The sequence below is a fragment of the Macaca thibetana genome, chromosome 5 (assembly GCF_024542745.1).
Source record: "Macaca thibetana thibetana isolate TM-01 chromosome 5, ASM2454274v1, whole genome shotgun sequence".
Classification (NCBI taxonomy): domain Eukaryota; kingdom Metazoa; phylum Chordata; class Mammalia; order Primates; family Cercopithecidae; genus Macaca; species Macaca thibetana.
In genome coordinates, this window is record NC_065582.1 from 174,950,010 (window position 1) to 174,967,629 (window position 17,620).

Sequence of the window (17,620 nt, forward strand, 5' to 3'; positions counted from 1 at the left end):
GGCCAAGTGGAAACATATAGAAAATGTAAAAGATTTTGATCATTGGAGCCCAAAGTGGGAGGAGTTGAGGTGGAAGGCAATAAACTAGAAATGGGTCAAATTGTGCTGTATCTTACACCACACTAAAATGTTTCAACTTCATTCTGCGGGTAATGTGGCATCTAAGGACTCTAATTAGTGTAAATAATTGGTTGAATTTCTAGTTTCAAACTATGATATTGATTTCCTGGTGGAGAATGAACATGGCTGATGTTTGCCGGGGTTTTTGGAAGTCACACAATACCAGAGGCTCTCAATCCAAACTAAGGTAACAGCACTCAGCAATGGAAGTCCAAAGACAAGCCCTATAGGAACTACTCAACATTTCACTGGCCTTCCACTTAACATTCATCTTCTTTAAATGCACAGCTGCACACAGTCACATCTTCTAACACAAAGGTCAACATGAAATAGTACTCTCAAGTAGCACATCAAAACAGCCTTTTGAGATTTGGCATAATTGCTTGCTTAAGTGCTTGTATATTACATGATCTTGCTTTCAGAAGTTCAACATTGCTGCCAATTCTCCTTTTTTACAATTTCTTTTCTAAAATTTTGCTAACTTCCGATAGCTAAAGATTTCTTTTGTGCAGGAGGGCCTCCAGACTATTATTATTTTAGAATTTTAATTTCAGTGTCTCTGCATAATTTTATACCTTGAAAAATTCATTCAGGGTAAAAAAACTGCTGCATGAGCCAGATCCTTATATTCATTTGTTCTTTACTTCACTAATACAGTCAGTCACCAACTTATTCATCATCCATCCGCTGTGTACAAGGCTCTATAAAATGTAGTGTGGTTTCCAAGATGGAAAAAACCAAGTGTCCAACTATTGAGAATTTAGAGTGTATTGGAAAAGTGGCAAGGTGTTCTCCATGATTTTCTATATGGGAAAAGGGAGCCAAGATCAAACCCTACCATAAAAAGGTGTAATATCTGAAAGCTATTGCAAGATTTCTTTTTTTATAATGGGTGAATATTGCAGAATAGAAAAAAAAATGCTTTTGCCTGAAACTTGTTGCCCAAGGCACACGTAGACTCACAAAGTCTCAAAACGGTTCAGTTCATTTTCTTACAACCTGTCACAGGTGGGATTCTTCAGAAAGTTGACTCACCTGGAGATCTGCATGAGGAAAGGTTATTAGGAGGTCCTCTTGGAGTTAGCATCTGTGGAAGATAAGGGAAAGATGAAGAATTGAAGAGAGAGAAGTCAAGGAAAGATTCAGTCTCGAGGGATACCTTACCCAGCTGTGTGGGGAGTTCTGCAGATGGGACCACCCTCCAGGGCTGTTCTGTGTTGGAGTAAGAAGGCCAGGTCTTTACTCCCCTGTTTCAATCAGTCATTGAATACTGGCCACCCCAGAAAGGCTGTAACCTTGAGCAAATAGCCTCTTCAAGTGAGACAGTCCTCATGGGAGGCTGATAATACAGGGTTATCTGCTGGAAGTTCTCCTGGCACCTGGTTTATGAAGTTCTTTATTTCTGAATCAGGATCTGTGAACCCCATTATAACATCCACTATACCAACATTGTCTGTGAAATTGTGTAGATGTTAGATGGAAATACTAACTTTTGTACCGTTTAAAATCAGTTTTCACTGAGCATTTACTTAGGCTAGGAACAAAGTTAAATGCATGGAGGAAAAGATCTCTGAATCAGAAGCACCTGCACAGGATGCTTCTATGAGCATGATTTAATCTTTTATTATGCTTTGCTACTAAAATTTGCACAGGATGCTTCTATGAGCAGGATTTAATCTTTTATGCTTTGCTACTAAAATTAGGAATTGGTAAAATTAGAATTTTTAGTATGAGCTTTATCCTGATACACACCCCAACTCTCCCAATATGTCAACCATAACTTAATTTCAAATCCAATTCTTGAACCTCAACACTAAGCCAAAATACTACTAATACTAACTAAATTTATTAAGCATTTGCTCTGTGCCATGTACTATTCTGAGCACTTTTACATGCAATAACTCATTTCAGCCTTACAGAGATTACCAGAGATTTACTGGTGTGTATGATATGATCTTCAGCTTATAAATGAGGAAACCAAGGTACAAACGGGTTCAAGCACCCTTCCACAGCTGCATAGCACTTAAGACAGTGGAAATTTGAAGCTTAAATACATTCTCTGCCATTGAGGACCTCAGCATTATAGAATCTTGTAGTTGAAGGATTGTATTAATAGCTAAGGGGTTTCTTTTTTTTAAAAGAGGAGAAAAATATAGAAAGTAAATAATTTCCAAAAAAAAATGTGTTACATGTTGACTTCAACTAGATACACCTATATAAAACATAAATATATGTGTCATTTCAAATTTTAAGCAGGACAAGTTACTTCTGCTGAATCCTAATTCACACACAGTTATATTTTGAGTTCTAGATTTACACATTTTCTGATAAAAATATTAATTATAAATATAACATGCAAAATATTATTCTACTTCTGCATGATTTTTCACCTTAAAAAAATCTTTCTCCAAAATTGTTTCTCCTGTGAAAAATTGTTTTCTCCAAAAATTGTTTTCCTGTGAAAAATGTCCAAATCCTCCCTTCAGGGTTTGAAAGTTTTCCAAAAACTTGAATTCTTCTTGGCAGAAGGCAGACTTTCAAGAGAAAACCAAATGCATAATAATGAGGGATGTCTGTGTAATCTTTTTTTATTATTAAAAAAATAAATAAAAAATTGTTAGTACTGGCTGAAAACTTTATCTTATTTTACCAGAACTGTTTATGAGTCCTATTAAATTTTATTCTGTCATTAGTCAAGGCATGCTTTTTTCAGCTTTCCAAAAATCCTTGAATAAATGATGGACTGACTGACCTTACTCTGTGAATTCACTCAATAAGCAAAGCACTTACTATGTGCTGTGGGTGCTGTTAGGTCCTGTGGCTCAGAGGTCCCCAAATGTTTTGGCACCAGGGATCTATTTCATGGAAGACAGTATTTCCATGGACTGGGGGCAGGGGATGGTTTCGGGATGATTCAAGCACATTACATTACATCTGTCTTGTACTTTCTTTCTATTATTATTACATTGTAATATATACTGAAATAATTATACAGCTCACCGTAATATAGAATCAGTGGGAACCCTGAGCTTGTTTTCCTGCAACCAGACAGTCCCATCTAGGGGTGATGGGAGACAGTGACAGATCATCAGGCATGAGATTCTCATAAGAAGCATGCAACCCAGATCCCTCACAGGCACAGTTCACAAGAGGGTTTTTGCTCCTATGAGAATCTAGTGTCACTGCTGGCTGATCTAACAGGAGGTGGAGCTCAGGCACTAATATGAGCAATGGGGAGTAGCTGTAAATACAGATGAGGCTTCACTTGCTCAACTGTGGCTCACTTCCTGATGTGCAGTCCAGATCCTAACAGGCCATGGACTGGTTGGGGACCCTTGCTGTGGATGCGCATGGAAACAAAGTGGAAGCTCTGCCCTAAGTAGTTCATGATCAATTGAAAAGAGACATGTAATAAAATAATTACAATAAAGTGACAAATAATATTCATATCTAAAAAGCATGTTTAGAATAATGGAATGAGAAATGAGCAATTCAAAATAAAGACCAGTAAAATAGCAGAGTTTTATTTTGTTATCTGAGCATTCTTAGATTTTCTTTGTTTATTCCTCATCTGTATCAGTAGTCAACAGATTTTTCTTTAAAAAATCAGATAGTAAATATTTTAAGCTTTGTGCCCCATAAGATTTCTATGGGAACTACTTGATTCTTCCACTGTAGGGCAAAAGCAGCCATAGATAATATGTAAACAAGTGAATGATGCTGTCTTCCAGTAAATCTTTATTTCTAAACTAGACAGCAGTCTGGATTTGGCCAATGGGCTACAACGCACCTACCCTAGTTCTACATGAGCTTAAATTTTGGTGTCCTCAAGGCGGGGTGCAATGACTCATGCCTATAATCCCAGCACTTTGGGAGGCTGAGGCAAATGGATCACTTGAGGTCTAGAGTTCGAGACCAGCCTGGACAACATGGTAAAACCCCATCTCTACTGAAAATACAAAAATTAGTTGGGTGTGATGGCAAGTGCCTGTAATCCCAGCTTCTTGGGTGGCTAAGGCATGAGAATTGCTTGAAACCCAGAGGCAGAGGTTGCAGTGAGCCGAGATCACGCCATTACACTGCAGCCTGGGTGACAGAGTGAGACTCCATGTCAAAAACAAGTAAATAAAATAAAATAAATAAATGTTGGTTTCCTCAATTTGGGGATTATTTTCTTCTCACTCTATATTCCCCCCTTAGGTGTTGCTACCTACTTCCATGGTTTCAAAGGCCATCTGTTTTCCAAGATATTCCAAATGCATACTTCAGACTTGATGCATCTTCTGACATCCAGATCCATTTATCTAGGTTCCTGATGAACATTGTTTTCCTAGACTAGCTCACATTTCTGTCAAAATTAAGAGAGTTCATCTCACCATCTCCACTAAGCCTCTCACCCAGACCTTGCTCTGAATACCTTTCTCTCTTTCCAAAAATAGCACTTCTAGCCACCTTTTATTTATTAATTATCCAAACTGCTTCCACATTTTTATCTTTTTTCTTTTCTTTTTCCATTCACCTATTTGCTTAAGCCAGAAAACTAAAAGCCAGACATAACACCTCCTTCTCCATTACTCCCCATATTAGGTTTTCAAATTCAGTTAAGTATAGCACTAAAATAGCTCTCAACTATAATCCCCTCTGTGTATCACCACGTTCACACCACTGCCATACCAAGTTACCATCACTTCTGGCATGGACCGCCTTGATGCCTTTGTAAAGGGTTTCTCAGAATCCAGTCATCCACTCTTATGCTCTTCTACTACATGTTATATCCATTCTAGAATTTCTTTTTTATGGGAGGGAGACAGGGGCATGCTCTGTCATCCAGGTTGGAGTACAGTGGTGCGATCCTAGCTCACAGCAGCTTCGGCCTCCCAGGCTCAAGTGATCCTCTCACCTCAGCCTTCCGAGTAACTGAGATTACAAGCGTAAGCCACCATCCCCAGTTAATTTTTAAATGTTTTGTAGAGAAGGAGTCTTGCTACATTGCCCAGACTGGTCTTGAACTGCTGGCCTCAAGTGATTCCCCTGCCTTGGCCTCCCAAATCACTGGGATTACAGGTGTGACCCACTGTGTCCAGCTTCCAAAGTGACCTTTTTGATAAGACCTCTGATTATGGTCATCCCTGCTTTAAACCTGTCAAAAGATTCCTTGGGCTCTATGGATAGATCCACATCCTTATTACTCTTCCCACACTGTATCCTTAGCTCATAACCATGTTTATTAATTTCCTAGGACTGTTATAAAAATAACCAGAAATCTAGTGCCTTAACACACATTTATTAACGTATAGCTCTAGAACCCAGACATCTGAAATGGGACTCAAAGCTAAAATCAAGATTGGAAGGGCTGTGTTCTTTCTGGAGGCTCAGAGGAGAATTCATTACCAGGCCTTTTTCGGTTTCTAGAGGCCCCATATTTACTGCTGTGTGGCCTTCAGTCAGTAATCACGTATTTCCGATCTCTGTTGCTTCCAGTGTCACATCTTCTCTTGCTCTGCCTCTCCTGCCTTGCATAAGGACTCTGTGATTCCATAGAGCCTGCCTGGATAGTCCAAGATAACCTCCTCATTCCAGCATTGATCTTCACTTAGTCACACGCGTGGTGTTTCTTTGCCAAAAAGTTAGCATGGCCACAGGTGCTGGAGATTAGAGCATAGGCTTCTTATGGGGGCTGTTCTTCTGCAAACCAAACTTCATCTCTCAATTTTCAGGCTCCTAACACACTGGCCTTCACTATCTCATTGAAAGCCGCTATTTTCTCCTCCTCCTCCAAGTCCTCTGCACATGATATGTCCTCTCTCTGAAATTCTCTTCCTTCAACTCCGCCTTTGGCTAACTCCCAATGACCCTTAATATATTAGTATACATATTTCTTCTCCAGAGAGAAACTTTATTTGACCCTCTTAATCCCTTTAAAGTTAAGTTAACCTTAATTTATTATCTTATATCCTCCTATATTTTTGTGTTTTCACATGTTTCAGAGTTGAACTTAAATTCCAGCATAATTATTTCTTTGAGGTCTGGGCACTCCATTAGATTGCAAGCTTACTAAGGGCAGAGCACTGTCCGTATTTACCACATGTTATACTAAGCACCTAACACATTGTACCTGCTCACCAAATATGAATGGAATTAGTCAACAGTTTAATAAAAAATATCAATTTATTAAAACATTAATATTTCAAAAAGGGTAATGAAATATTACCCTTTGATCATAATTTTAAATGATGACTAATTTTAAAGACAGAGTATCAGGGGATCAAGATATGTTTTAGGAGATGGGGAGCATCTTTTGTGAAAGTTTGAGTAAGAGGACATTGTTCAGGAATTACAAATAATTTGAAAAGACTGGAAGATACATTCCCATAGTTGGTGGTGGCAAAAGTAGGACTAAGATGTAAATAGAGACCAGATCATAAACCGTCTATAACATTTAAGATGCCATCAGTGGCAAATAATAGGTAACCTAACCTAAGGCACTTAAGGAATACAAGATTCTAATCAGTGTCTGAAAGTAAACTGTCCTGGATCAGATTCAGTAGCTCAAAAGTATTAGGGTACTGGGTTTGAATCTTGGGCATTCTCTTGGTTTTTCTCTCATTGTTGCAATGGCTGCCATAGCAACAAATATTCTTAGTCCCTCAGAACAATGTCCCAGATATGGAGGGAGAGAATGGGAGAAAAAGGCTCCTGACTTGCATTAAGCTCCTCTTTTTTTGTAAAGGAGAAAAAAATATTTCCAGAAGCTCCCAGTAGATTTTTCATTTTGTTTAGGGATACCTATTTAGCAAATAAAAATACAAGATGCTCAGTTAAATTTGAATTTCACGTAAGCAATAATACTGTTTAGTATAATAATCAGAACATACTTATACTAACAAAAAGTTACTTATTTGAAATTAGAATTTTACTGAGTACTATGTATTTTATCTGGAAATTCTACTCTTACTTCAATAGTGAGAGTAGGATTATATATGCTCACCCCTAGACTAGTCACAGGTAAATATTAATGTGGATGCCATGATGAGATTAGTTTCCTGGGCCTGGGCACATTGCCAAAATATGGGTGTAGTTAGCAAAGTCAGGAAAGACTGGTTGTTACATGAGTACAAACTGTGTCAGCCACAGGATCTGTGTAAATTGGTAAGGTGGTTTTATTCCTGTCTGTAGATGATGTGGAAGTGTTGAAGGATTTAAGCAAAGAACTGATATAATTAGTTTGGAAATTCGTGTAAAGATATCTTCTCTGGTAACGTGCAGATTGGTAAAATTAGAGGAAGAGATATCAGATAAGAAGCTATGACATTAGATGTGTTAAAGAATTGTGAAGGCACTTGAACCTAAGAAATAGCAGAAGGAATTTAGAAATATGTAAGAGGATTATATATGCATATTTATTGATCATAGTTGTCAAGATTTCAGACTTTGGACTAGAAATGTTTTTGCGTTATATTTTGGCTTTGCTGTAAAATATGTGTGTAAGTTTCTTTATCTTACTGGCCTTAGTTTCCTTATCTCTAAACATGAAGATAATAAAACTATGTGATTTATTATGGCATTGAATGAGGTTTCAGTTAGTCAGGGTTCTCCAAAGGACACACACACATACACAGTGTGCATGTATATATATTCTGCCCACTTTATATAAACATTTGTATGTGTGTGTGCGTGTGTGCATGTGTGTGTGTGAAAGGGAGTTTATTAGGAAGAACTGGCTCACATGATTACAAAGTCCCATGAGAAGTGATTACAAGGTGGAGGATGAAAGAAGCCTGTAGCGTGGCTCCCCAGGAAGCTAGTAGCATGGCTCAGTCCAACTTCAAAAGCCTCAAAACCAGGAAAGGTAACAGGACAGCTTCCAGTCTGAAGCTGAGGGCCTGAGAGCCCCTGGAGGGTTTCTGGTGGATCCCAGAGTCCAAAGGTCAAAGAACCTGGAGTTTGCTGTCCACAGTCAGGAGGGATAAAAAGACTTACTGCTCTGGAAGACAGAGACAGAGAGAGAGAGAGAGATACACAAAAAGGAAGCCAAGTAACCTTACCGCCCTCTTTGTTTTGCCTGCATTGTTCTATTAATAGCTGCACCCATGGTAGATTGGATGATGCATAGTCACACTGAGGGTAGTCATCGTCTCTCAACCCACTGACTCACTTGTCAATTTACTTTGAAAATTCCCTCACAGACACACCCAGAAACAATGCTTCACCAGCCATCTGGGCATCCTTAAATCCAGTCTAGTTGACTGACAACTAATATTAAAAACAAAGTGAGCCTAATATGCATTTAATGGATGTTAGCTGCGTTTATTATTTTGGTTTTACTGTTAGTTTTGTCATGTATTATGACAGGTATGATACAGCGTTGAAGATAAAAGATAAAAATTCTCCCCAACCTGCTCTACCCATGATCTTTCCCATCTCAGGTGATAACAACTCCTTCCTTCCAGATGCTCAGAACAAAAACTTTATTGTTACCACTGATGTCTCTTTCTCTTACATTCTATATTCAGTTTTGGGGGGATTCCTTCTGGCACTCAGAATATATTCAGAATGCATCCAGAATTCTGCCATTGCTCACCACTTCCCCTGCTGACCCTCTGGTCTGAGCTGCCATCATCTCAGTGGATTGGGGTGAGTATTGCTCTAATAGACTTCCCTGCTTGTACTCCAGTTCCCTGTTGTCCATGCTCAGCACAGTGGCCAGGGTGCTTAACCACTAGGTCAGATTTTGCTGATTTTTGCTCATTCCTGCAATGGCTTCCCACTCTACTAAAAATAATAGCCAAAGTATTTAAACTACATGACTGATCCCCTGTTTGTTCGCCGACTTCACCAGCTGTGGCTCCTTTGCTAACTCCACTTGGTCCTGGTTGATCTGTCTGCCCAGGCTACTCTTTCTGCAGATATTTAAATACCTCATTGTTTAACTCCTTCGAGTTTTCCTCAAATCACACCCACTCAATGAACCCAACTTCAGCTACCTTATTAACAATGTCAAGCAACTATCACCAGCCAAAGTGCCATTCAATATTCCCTTCATCTATTGTGTCTTTTTATCTGTTTTTCCCATGGCCCTGATTGTATTCTAATTTACAACATAGTTTACTTATTTGTTATAATTATTGTTGGTTATGTGACTCTTCCTGTCTAGTTAGAACATCTTTATATGTTTTGTCCAATGACATATCAGAGCACCCAAAACAATGGGTTTTGGGTATTCAATACAATGCAATGACTAGTAGGTACTCAATAAATATTGGTTAAAAATACTAAGTTTTTACCATATGTGGTCACATATATGTCATTCACTCTTGCTCTTTATGTTTTAAAAACAAATAACTATTAAATACTTACTCTGTGTTAGGCATAGTTCTCATTATTTTACATGTCATTGAATGCTTACAAGAATTTTGTGGTATGCATCTTTCCTTAGCAGTGAAACACAGTGGTTAAAGGCAGAAATTAGGGATATAGCACAGCAGAGAAAATCTCAGAATTTCAAATTATTATGCATGGATATAAGTCTTGGCTCTGCCACTTACTGGGTATAATGCCTTGAGCAAGTGACATAACCCCCTCTTGCCTCAGTACCTAGACTTTCTTATTTGGGAAACCAATACAGTCTATTGTAGTACAGCCCTCATAATACCATTGTTACTGTAATGGAGTTAACACATCTAAAGTATTAGAATGACGTCTGGAACAGAGTATACACTAAACTAGTGTAAGCTATTATTCTTACAATTAATATTTTGTCACTTTTTCACATTATGGACGTGAGACTTAGAGAAGCCAATTAACTTGGCCAAGGTCACATAGATAGTGAAGAGGCATTTAGGCCTTTGACCCCAAAACTGTGCTTTTAACCACCATGCAACAAGAAACACAAAAAGAAAAGTCTTTTGGGGGGAAATATAATGAGTTGAAATATGGATTTTTGTATCTTCACCCCAGGATATTTTCCACCTAAATTTAGACTTCCTAGAAAATATCAAATTTCTAGCTATATGTTTAATTTTCTCTCCAAGCTGGCATAAAGCAGACTTGATCTTTGGAAGACAGCAGGGTTCGTGTGATTATTTTCATGGCCTTTGCCAAAAGTCAGTCATTTAAGCATCTTCACGGCACAAGACCAACTGCTTTATACATCAGCTGCTCTGTGAAAAAGTTGAAAATGTGATAGATTTGCTGACAAGCATATTTTATGTTTGATGTGCATATATTTTTTGCAATGATAAAAATAGCAGCCCTTAAGAGTTACTGAGTAGTTTGTTTTCCCTTCTGTCTCTTGAATATTTTGATCTTAAGAAAGAGCAGATGTCTTGCTCGTTTTCACCTGTGTTTCCAGTTTTAGCTTCCACAGTATGCATTGCTTCATTTATAAGAAAATATTCCTACCTACTGTGTGCAAAGTTGAATGTATGTTGTCTTGTGGGCAGACTCAAAAGCATCAAATATTGCATTATAATCTGGTAGGAAAAATGGAAAACCATGAATGCGTCAAATCTAGCAGTAACACCTCAGTGCAAGCCATAGTCATTCTCATCTAAAGCACTGCAATAGCCTACTCATGCTCTCCCAGATTCTCTAAGCCATTCCACACTTAGAAGCCAGAGTGATTTTACTGCATTGCATACCTAACCGTGTTTGTCCTCCACATAAAATCTTTTAATGGCTTCTCATTGAAGTAAAATCCAAAATCTTTTCCATGACCAGAAAGGTCATGCATGATCCTGCCCCTGTCAATCTTTCTTAGACCAACTCTTACTAATGCCCATGCTATTCTGCCAAACTAGACATGATTTATATCACACCATCCAAACTTGTTCTGGACTCAGGACATTAGTACTTACTGTCTCTAGATATTGCATGTTCTTTTCACAGATTTTCATATAAATAAACTCCTCAATACTTAGAAGCCAGTTATATTTATTTTTGTATTGAGGCCTCATAATAAATATTTTCAGTTATACAGAGAAATTCTATGCCTCTTATTCTCTGCTGTATCCTCATTGTTCAAAGTACCAATCAATTATAGGTGCTCCCTAAGTGACTGTTGTTTTCTGATTGACTGACTGATGAACTGACTATGAATATATCTGCAAAAAAAGTAAAGGTTCCTCAGTGCCAATATAGAGTCATAGAGAAAATGTTAGGGATTCCATGAGAGGGTGCAATCAGGCTAGAATGGTTATCGTGGACTGGTTCATTGAGAAAGAATCTGCTGAATCAGATCTGGCATAGGTAGTATCATTGTTATTTTTGTCATGGGTAAATATTTAGTGTCTGCTATGTGTGAAACAGTATTCTAAGTCTATTCTAGAAACAGTATTATTTAATATTCATAAAAACTCGGTGAGTTAGGCGCAGTGGCTCTCACCTGTAATCCCAGCAGGTGGGTCACTTGAGCCCAGGAGTTGGAGATCAGCCTGGGAAATATGACAAAAATGCATCTTTACAAAAAAAAAAAAAAAAAAAAAAAAAAAAGAATTACGCTGGTGTGGTGGTGCACACCTGCAGTCCTAGCTACTTGGGAAGCTGATGCTGGAGGATTGCTTGAGCCCAGAGGTTGAAACTGCAATAAGTGTTGATCATGCCACTACACTCCATCCTGGGCAGCAGACTAGACACTTTCTGAAAACAAAACAAAGCAACAAAAACAACTCAGTAAGTCACTTTTCATTTTAAAAGCTACGACTGAGGGCCAAAGAAATTCTGACACATACAAGTTGACATCGTGAGCAGCAGAGCAGGAATTTGAATCTACACAAACGGTAGACTCCTTGCATTCAGTGGCTTTTCTACACTGGATTTGGACAAGTGGGGACAAAAGAAAAAGCCGATCTAGTTGGAGGAAAAAGTCTTATCACACGCATGGAAGAGGGAACATCTAAATACCATATCAGGAGTATGTTAGTTGGTGAACCAAAGGGATAAACAGGAAGTTTAAAAGTCAATTGGAATCAGATCATTAAGGGGCTTCAGTAACAGGCTGAGATGTTAGAGTGACTGTAGAACACAGAAGGCATGGGAGGCCTTTGGAGAAGAAGTTGGTATGGGCTTAATCTGGGCTTTATCTGAATCACTATTCATTTTACAAGTATCCGGGTTTTAACTTGTAAGATCACTCATTTGAAAATCTTGTTCGCGAAGGGAACAAAGTGAGAAGGGGTCTAGGGTCAGGAAGAATAATTAGGAATTGCAGTGTTTAGGACGAGAAGCAACTGATCTTTCTCATACTACTACTAACATGTTTCCCCAAAGAATTGTGGCTCAAAAATATTTCATTCTCAATAATTTTTATATTGCCACTGTCAGTATTATTAGCTCTATTTTGCAGGTAAAAACAATTTAATTTAAAATAATGATATTCAGGAAGGGCAAGTGATTAAAAAGCCCAAGATCAAATGATGAGCATGACTGAGAAGGGAAGATTTTCACGAAATTGTTAGGCAAAATTGGGGAAGTTTCCCCACTGAGGGAAGCATGGTTCCTGCAGCGCTTACCTCTCATAAAACAGCTCTATGTTGAGTTCCTTTGCTGGTGCTGTCTCTATCTTACAAAGCTGCAGAACTGCCAGGAAGCAAGGAGCAAGAACATCAGAGCCAAATTCCTGGTTTTGAATACCAAGCCGGGCTTTCCATCTATTTCTCTCTAAAGAATGTATTTAACAGTACTTTGTCTCGGTTGCAAAGAGCTGTTTGTTTTTTTAAATCAAATCAATTAAATTGTGTAAAGTGCTTAGACCAACTCCTCGTATCAAATAAACTCTCCCAAATATTTTATTGTTGATGATACTTACAATAATTCTGCGAGCGTTACTATTTTTTTAATACGTGAGAGAATTAAAGCTCACACTAATGATGCTGTACCTCAGGAGTATTAATGCCTGAAAACAAAACAAAACAAAAAAAACCTTGTGAAGAATAATAAATACATTTTCATTTCTTCTGGAAAATGTGAGCAATATCGCAAATGGGGAAGACTGGCAACAATTGTTAAATTTCCCTATACCAAAATATGATAAATCCACATTTCCTTTTCACTGTGAGGGGAGGATGATAGATGATAAGAAAGAGGTTGTGGGTCTCCCAGAACAAACACATTCACAAAAATCCACTGGCCAGGCCCTGCTCTTCAAGAACACTGCCTTATCCAGTCTTACCCACTTCCTTTGATCTCCTGCGTCTGATTTGGTCAGGGTTCAAGAATACCTCTGGAGTCAAGCAGACTAGATCAGAACTTTGCTATTTCTTTACTAGCTGCGTGAATATAAACAAGCTGCTTAACCTCACTTGACCTACATTTTTTCATATATATAATGAGCAAAGTGATTCTTAACTTCGAAGAATCTTCAGGTTCACAATTTACCATGTAAATGTGTGCTGTGCTTAATAATGATTACAGAAACATTAGCAATCACTATTTCTTGGTACTTACGGGTATTCCAAATATTCTGGATGATGGAAGTAGTTTAAATTTGAGGTGAATGAAAGCATTTTCTTGAAATACTGTTAATATAATTATCCAAGTTTTTTCTTTTTCTTTTTGTAATCTTCATTTTTTACTGTTTCTAAAATTCTGTCTTTGCTGTTTCTCCCTGTTTGTTTCATCCATCCTATCCGAAGAGATGTTGTCAAGATGCAGTAAGATCTAGGAGAATGTCAAGCACAATGTGTGGTAGGTTGCGATCGCTAACCAGTGATTCTAAGTCTCATCAGACAGGTCACATAAATTTGCTGAACCTCAATATCATAATCTCATAATATACCGTTTGCAGTTATGTAGCAACATTTAAAAATCAGTGGATAGAAAACTGCCTTGCACATAACACAAGTTGTTAGTTTCCTCTCCCTTTTCATCTCTTTTATCATTCTTCTGTCTCTGGATTGTCAAGGGACACTATTTCTCATTAGCTGTCTCAGCAGATATTCTTAAATGTCCTTGGGACTCAACATATACTCTGGGGAAGCATCAACAAAACCAAGAATTAGTGGATGAGGTGACCTGAGATGGGTTGAACTTTCCTAAAACCTTTGGGAGCACTGTGGGGACATGCACAAACCCAGCATTTATTCAATAATTTCCATTATTAATGCATCCAAAGCCTTGTATTCTCTTGAAGCAGTGGCTTCAAGGCCCACAGCCATCTCCCTCCACCTCCTCCCCTAAACCACTTCTCTGAACTTTGATCTGATGTTCCTATCATTTGCTCTGTTCCAGCCACTGCCAAGCCTTCCAAGAGACCTACTTTACCCTGGAATTCCCTTTCCATCCAGGGACTCTTAACACACACTCTGGGCCTAGTATGCCTTTTGCCCCCTTTTCTTTCTTATTTTTCTTTGTCACTTTTTACCATCTGACCTACCAATTTATTTCATGTATTTCTTTGTCTGTGTCTTTCATCACCCTCTATCCTATGAAGCCCGTGAGGCAGGGACGTGGTCTGCTTTGTTTACTGGGTCCAGCATGTAGAAGTTGCTCAGTACATACTGCCTAATGACTGAATGGTCAGAAGCATTTAAACTTGTTCATTTAATAATCACGTTGTGAAAATGGGAACAGCATGGTGAACACAAAGAGGTATTCCATGAAGTGAAGACACTGATCTTAAAGAAAACAAATACTAAAATAATCGCGTGTTATAACTACTCTTGATCCTAGCACTGTACCTCCTCAAATACAATCCTTGCCCTTCACTCTTTCTGGAATACTTGTGCAACATCGCAAATGGGGAAAATTGGCAATAATTATTAATTTTCCCTATACAAAAATGTGATAAATTCCCATTTCCCTCTTCACTGAGAAGAAGGTAGGATAATAGATGATAAAGAAGAGGTTGTGAATCTGGTCTGTAGTATGTTAGAGGGTGCCTGCCCCAGCAGGCTCCTGGCTGAGTTTTGCCAGTGGAAGGCAGTAGCATGAGTGCAAAGGCCAAGAGAAGGGAGAAACAGGGCATTTACTAATTTACTTGCTTCTCTGCCTCAGGCAGTGGTTGCATCTTCTCTATGCTGTGGGTTCCTTGTAGCTCCTTGGTGACAATGTCTGACTTGCCTCACTTTCTACCATTGTTTTCTCAGCTCCTCCATCATCTGTGCAGCCAATGATATTCTCTCATTATATTTTCTCCTTTGAAATCTGAAGGCACTTGGGGCTGTTTGTTTGTTTTTTCCTTTTTTGCTTACACTCTGACTGGCGATGCTGAGTGCTCTTCTGGGAATGTGTATCTGTGAAGCACGTTACAGGGCCTCTCCTGGCCCAGTGGAGCTGTCCAATAAGAGGGTTTCCTAAAGCAGCAACAGATTACTCTTTGAGAAGGGGAACATGAAGAGGAGTCAACAACAATAGCAAGGGCAGTGAGCCTTTGAGAAAATGAAAATGACTTACGTGAAGGCTCTGTGCCAGGAGATAGTTGAGGTTCACAAATGACAGCACTGCAGAGCACATAGAATGAGTAGATGAAGTGAGAAGCATTTGGTCAGTCATCCTGATTCCTGCTGACAATTCATAGGTCTTTTTCCTGTAATTCACGAAGCTCCACAGAAAAGTTTTAATCAAGGAGGGTTAAAGTGGCGTTCTCATCTGGTCTGTACTTTGTAAAGATAAGTAACTGCAATATATAGGCTGCAAGATGCAGCCTGGGCGACCAGGTGGGAGGCTGGGGCTGCAGCCCAAGTGCCGGGGCCGAGTGGTTTGGCCCAGGATAGTGGTTGAGGCTTAGATGGGAAGAGAAGAGCCAGAAAACAGCCCAGTCCTGAGCTCATCTCCTCACTCTTCCTTCCTCTGCAGACTGCTGGCGTGTTCTCTTTGTTGCTCAGTCTGAGAGGTGCTGCCCCCTCCAACGGCTTTATTTTTATGTTGGCGCCTAAAAGCCTCACCTCAAAGAGAGGAGACTCTGGAGACAATGTGAAGGACAAGCAGGCACAGAGATACTTCCCTTCATCCACCCTTCCCACAGACCAGCTGAAGCAAAAGTTCAAAATAACTCCAAGCTGTTAGGAAAAAATTGCCAAAACCACTCCTCTTTCTCATGTAGTGACAAAGTGCTGCAGGGCCTGCCACGTTTGATTGTTCTCATTCTAGGCCTGCTTCCCTCTTCTCAGGTGGGCTAACTTATTTCCTCAGCTTTGCTTACATCTGTCTCTCGGGGTATTTCAGGGGCTCTAAGACTAATCTGGTCCTCTCAGTAAAGACTTTTTGGGAACTACTTCTATTGCTTTTTGCAATGTTCCCTGTCACACAAGAGCAGTTTTCTGCCAGTGCAGAAAACTAGAACCAAATGATACCAACTAATAAATAAGGCTATTTCATGGTTGGCGAAGAAGCACTAGACTTGAAACCAGACAGTGTTTTACTGAGGTCACGCTGTTACTCCATCACCTTGGAGAGATCAACCAAGAAGCGGAGGCTTTGTGTCACAAGTGTAATATTTACTCACAGATACTGGACATAGTGATGAGACAGGCACCAGGGCTTCATACACACTGTTCCATTTCAACCTCCCAGTGACCCTTAAGAGAAAGGCTGTTTATTTTGTCCATTTTCACAAGTAAGGAAACCAGCTCAGAGAGATTAGGGAACTGGCATGAAATCACACAACTGGCAAGTCATAGGGAGGAAATGAAACTCAGGCTTTCTTATCTCAAATCTTTGTTCCTACTATGACCCCTTCAATACAAGCTAGTGCCAGGAACATTGGGGTGAGAGCCAAAAGGATCTCAATCTGACGACTGCTTCTCTGCGTTGCCAGCTGGGCGATGTCAGGCAGGCAGCCCAGCCTCCCTGTGCCTTCCTCTTCCTTATCTGTGAAATAATGATGCTTTTATTATTTTAACTCATACTAAACCTTTTGTTGCAGTGTAGACCTTTACAAGATGCAGGGGACTGTGGAAGATTTCATGAGACAATTCATAGAAAACATCTAAACTGCGCTGTGGTCTGCAATTCAGATTGCACATTACGCGGAAATTTATTTCAGCCTTGTCTCATAACTGTGCAACTCTAAATGCTTAACTTAAAACCTCTGAGTCTCACACGTGTACAGTGGGGTCAAATTTGACTTACCTAGAAGTTTTGTAACGAGGATTAAATAAAAATAATGATCATACAGAGCAACCCACATGTGGTAAGTGTATTCTCCTCTCTTCAGGTAGGACTCACAATCTTTCTATTTAAGCACTATCTGTCTATCTACCTCATGGTATAATTGAGATTATCCCCTCGATACAATTAGTGTGCTGGAGAAAAAAAAAGCTCAAAAAATACTATATGGATGCTAAGGATTACTATCACTAAATTAAACTTTGAATTCTGTGAATAATTAGAAAGAATGAGTAATTAATGTCATATACTAAATTACCTAGTGTTTTTCAGTTGTATCTATTTATTTATTCAGGGCCCTTACTTTGATGAGCCATTATTTATTTTTATGTATAAAAGACCAGTGTATTGCTTATCTTGTCTCTTTATAAGAATTGTTGATCCTAGCAGAAAGAAG

The 17,620-nt window shown here is 39.0% G+C and overlaps 1 long non-coding RNA gene across 2 annotated transcripts; it reads right to left on the reverse strand.

Moving 5' to 3' along the window:
- Positions 1 to 749: 749 nt before the first annotated feature.
- On the reverse strand, positions 750 to 13,819 carry LOC126955546 (uncharacterized). Of its 2 annotated transcripts, none has more exons than XR_007725968.1 (4): positions 13,564 to 13,819; positions 12,630 to 12,696; positions 11,504 to 11,757; positions 750 to 1,207 (listed from the first exon to the last, which is right to left on the reverse strand). It is a non-coding gene; the product is annotated as an uncharacterized LOC126955546 (long non-coding RNA). The 2 variants fall into 2 exon arrangements; XR_007725969.1 differs by lacking the exon at positions 13,564 to 13,819 and adding an exon at positions 12,926 to 12,991.
- Positions 13,820 to 17,620: the final 3,801 nt, after the last annotated feature.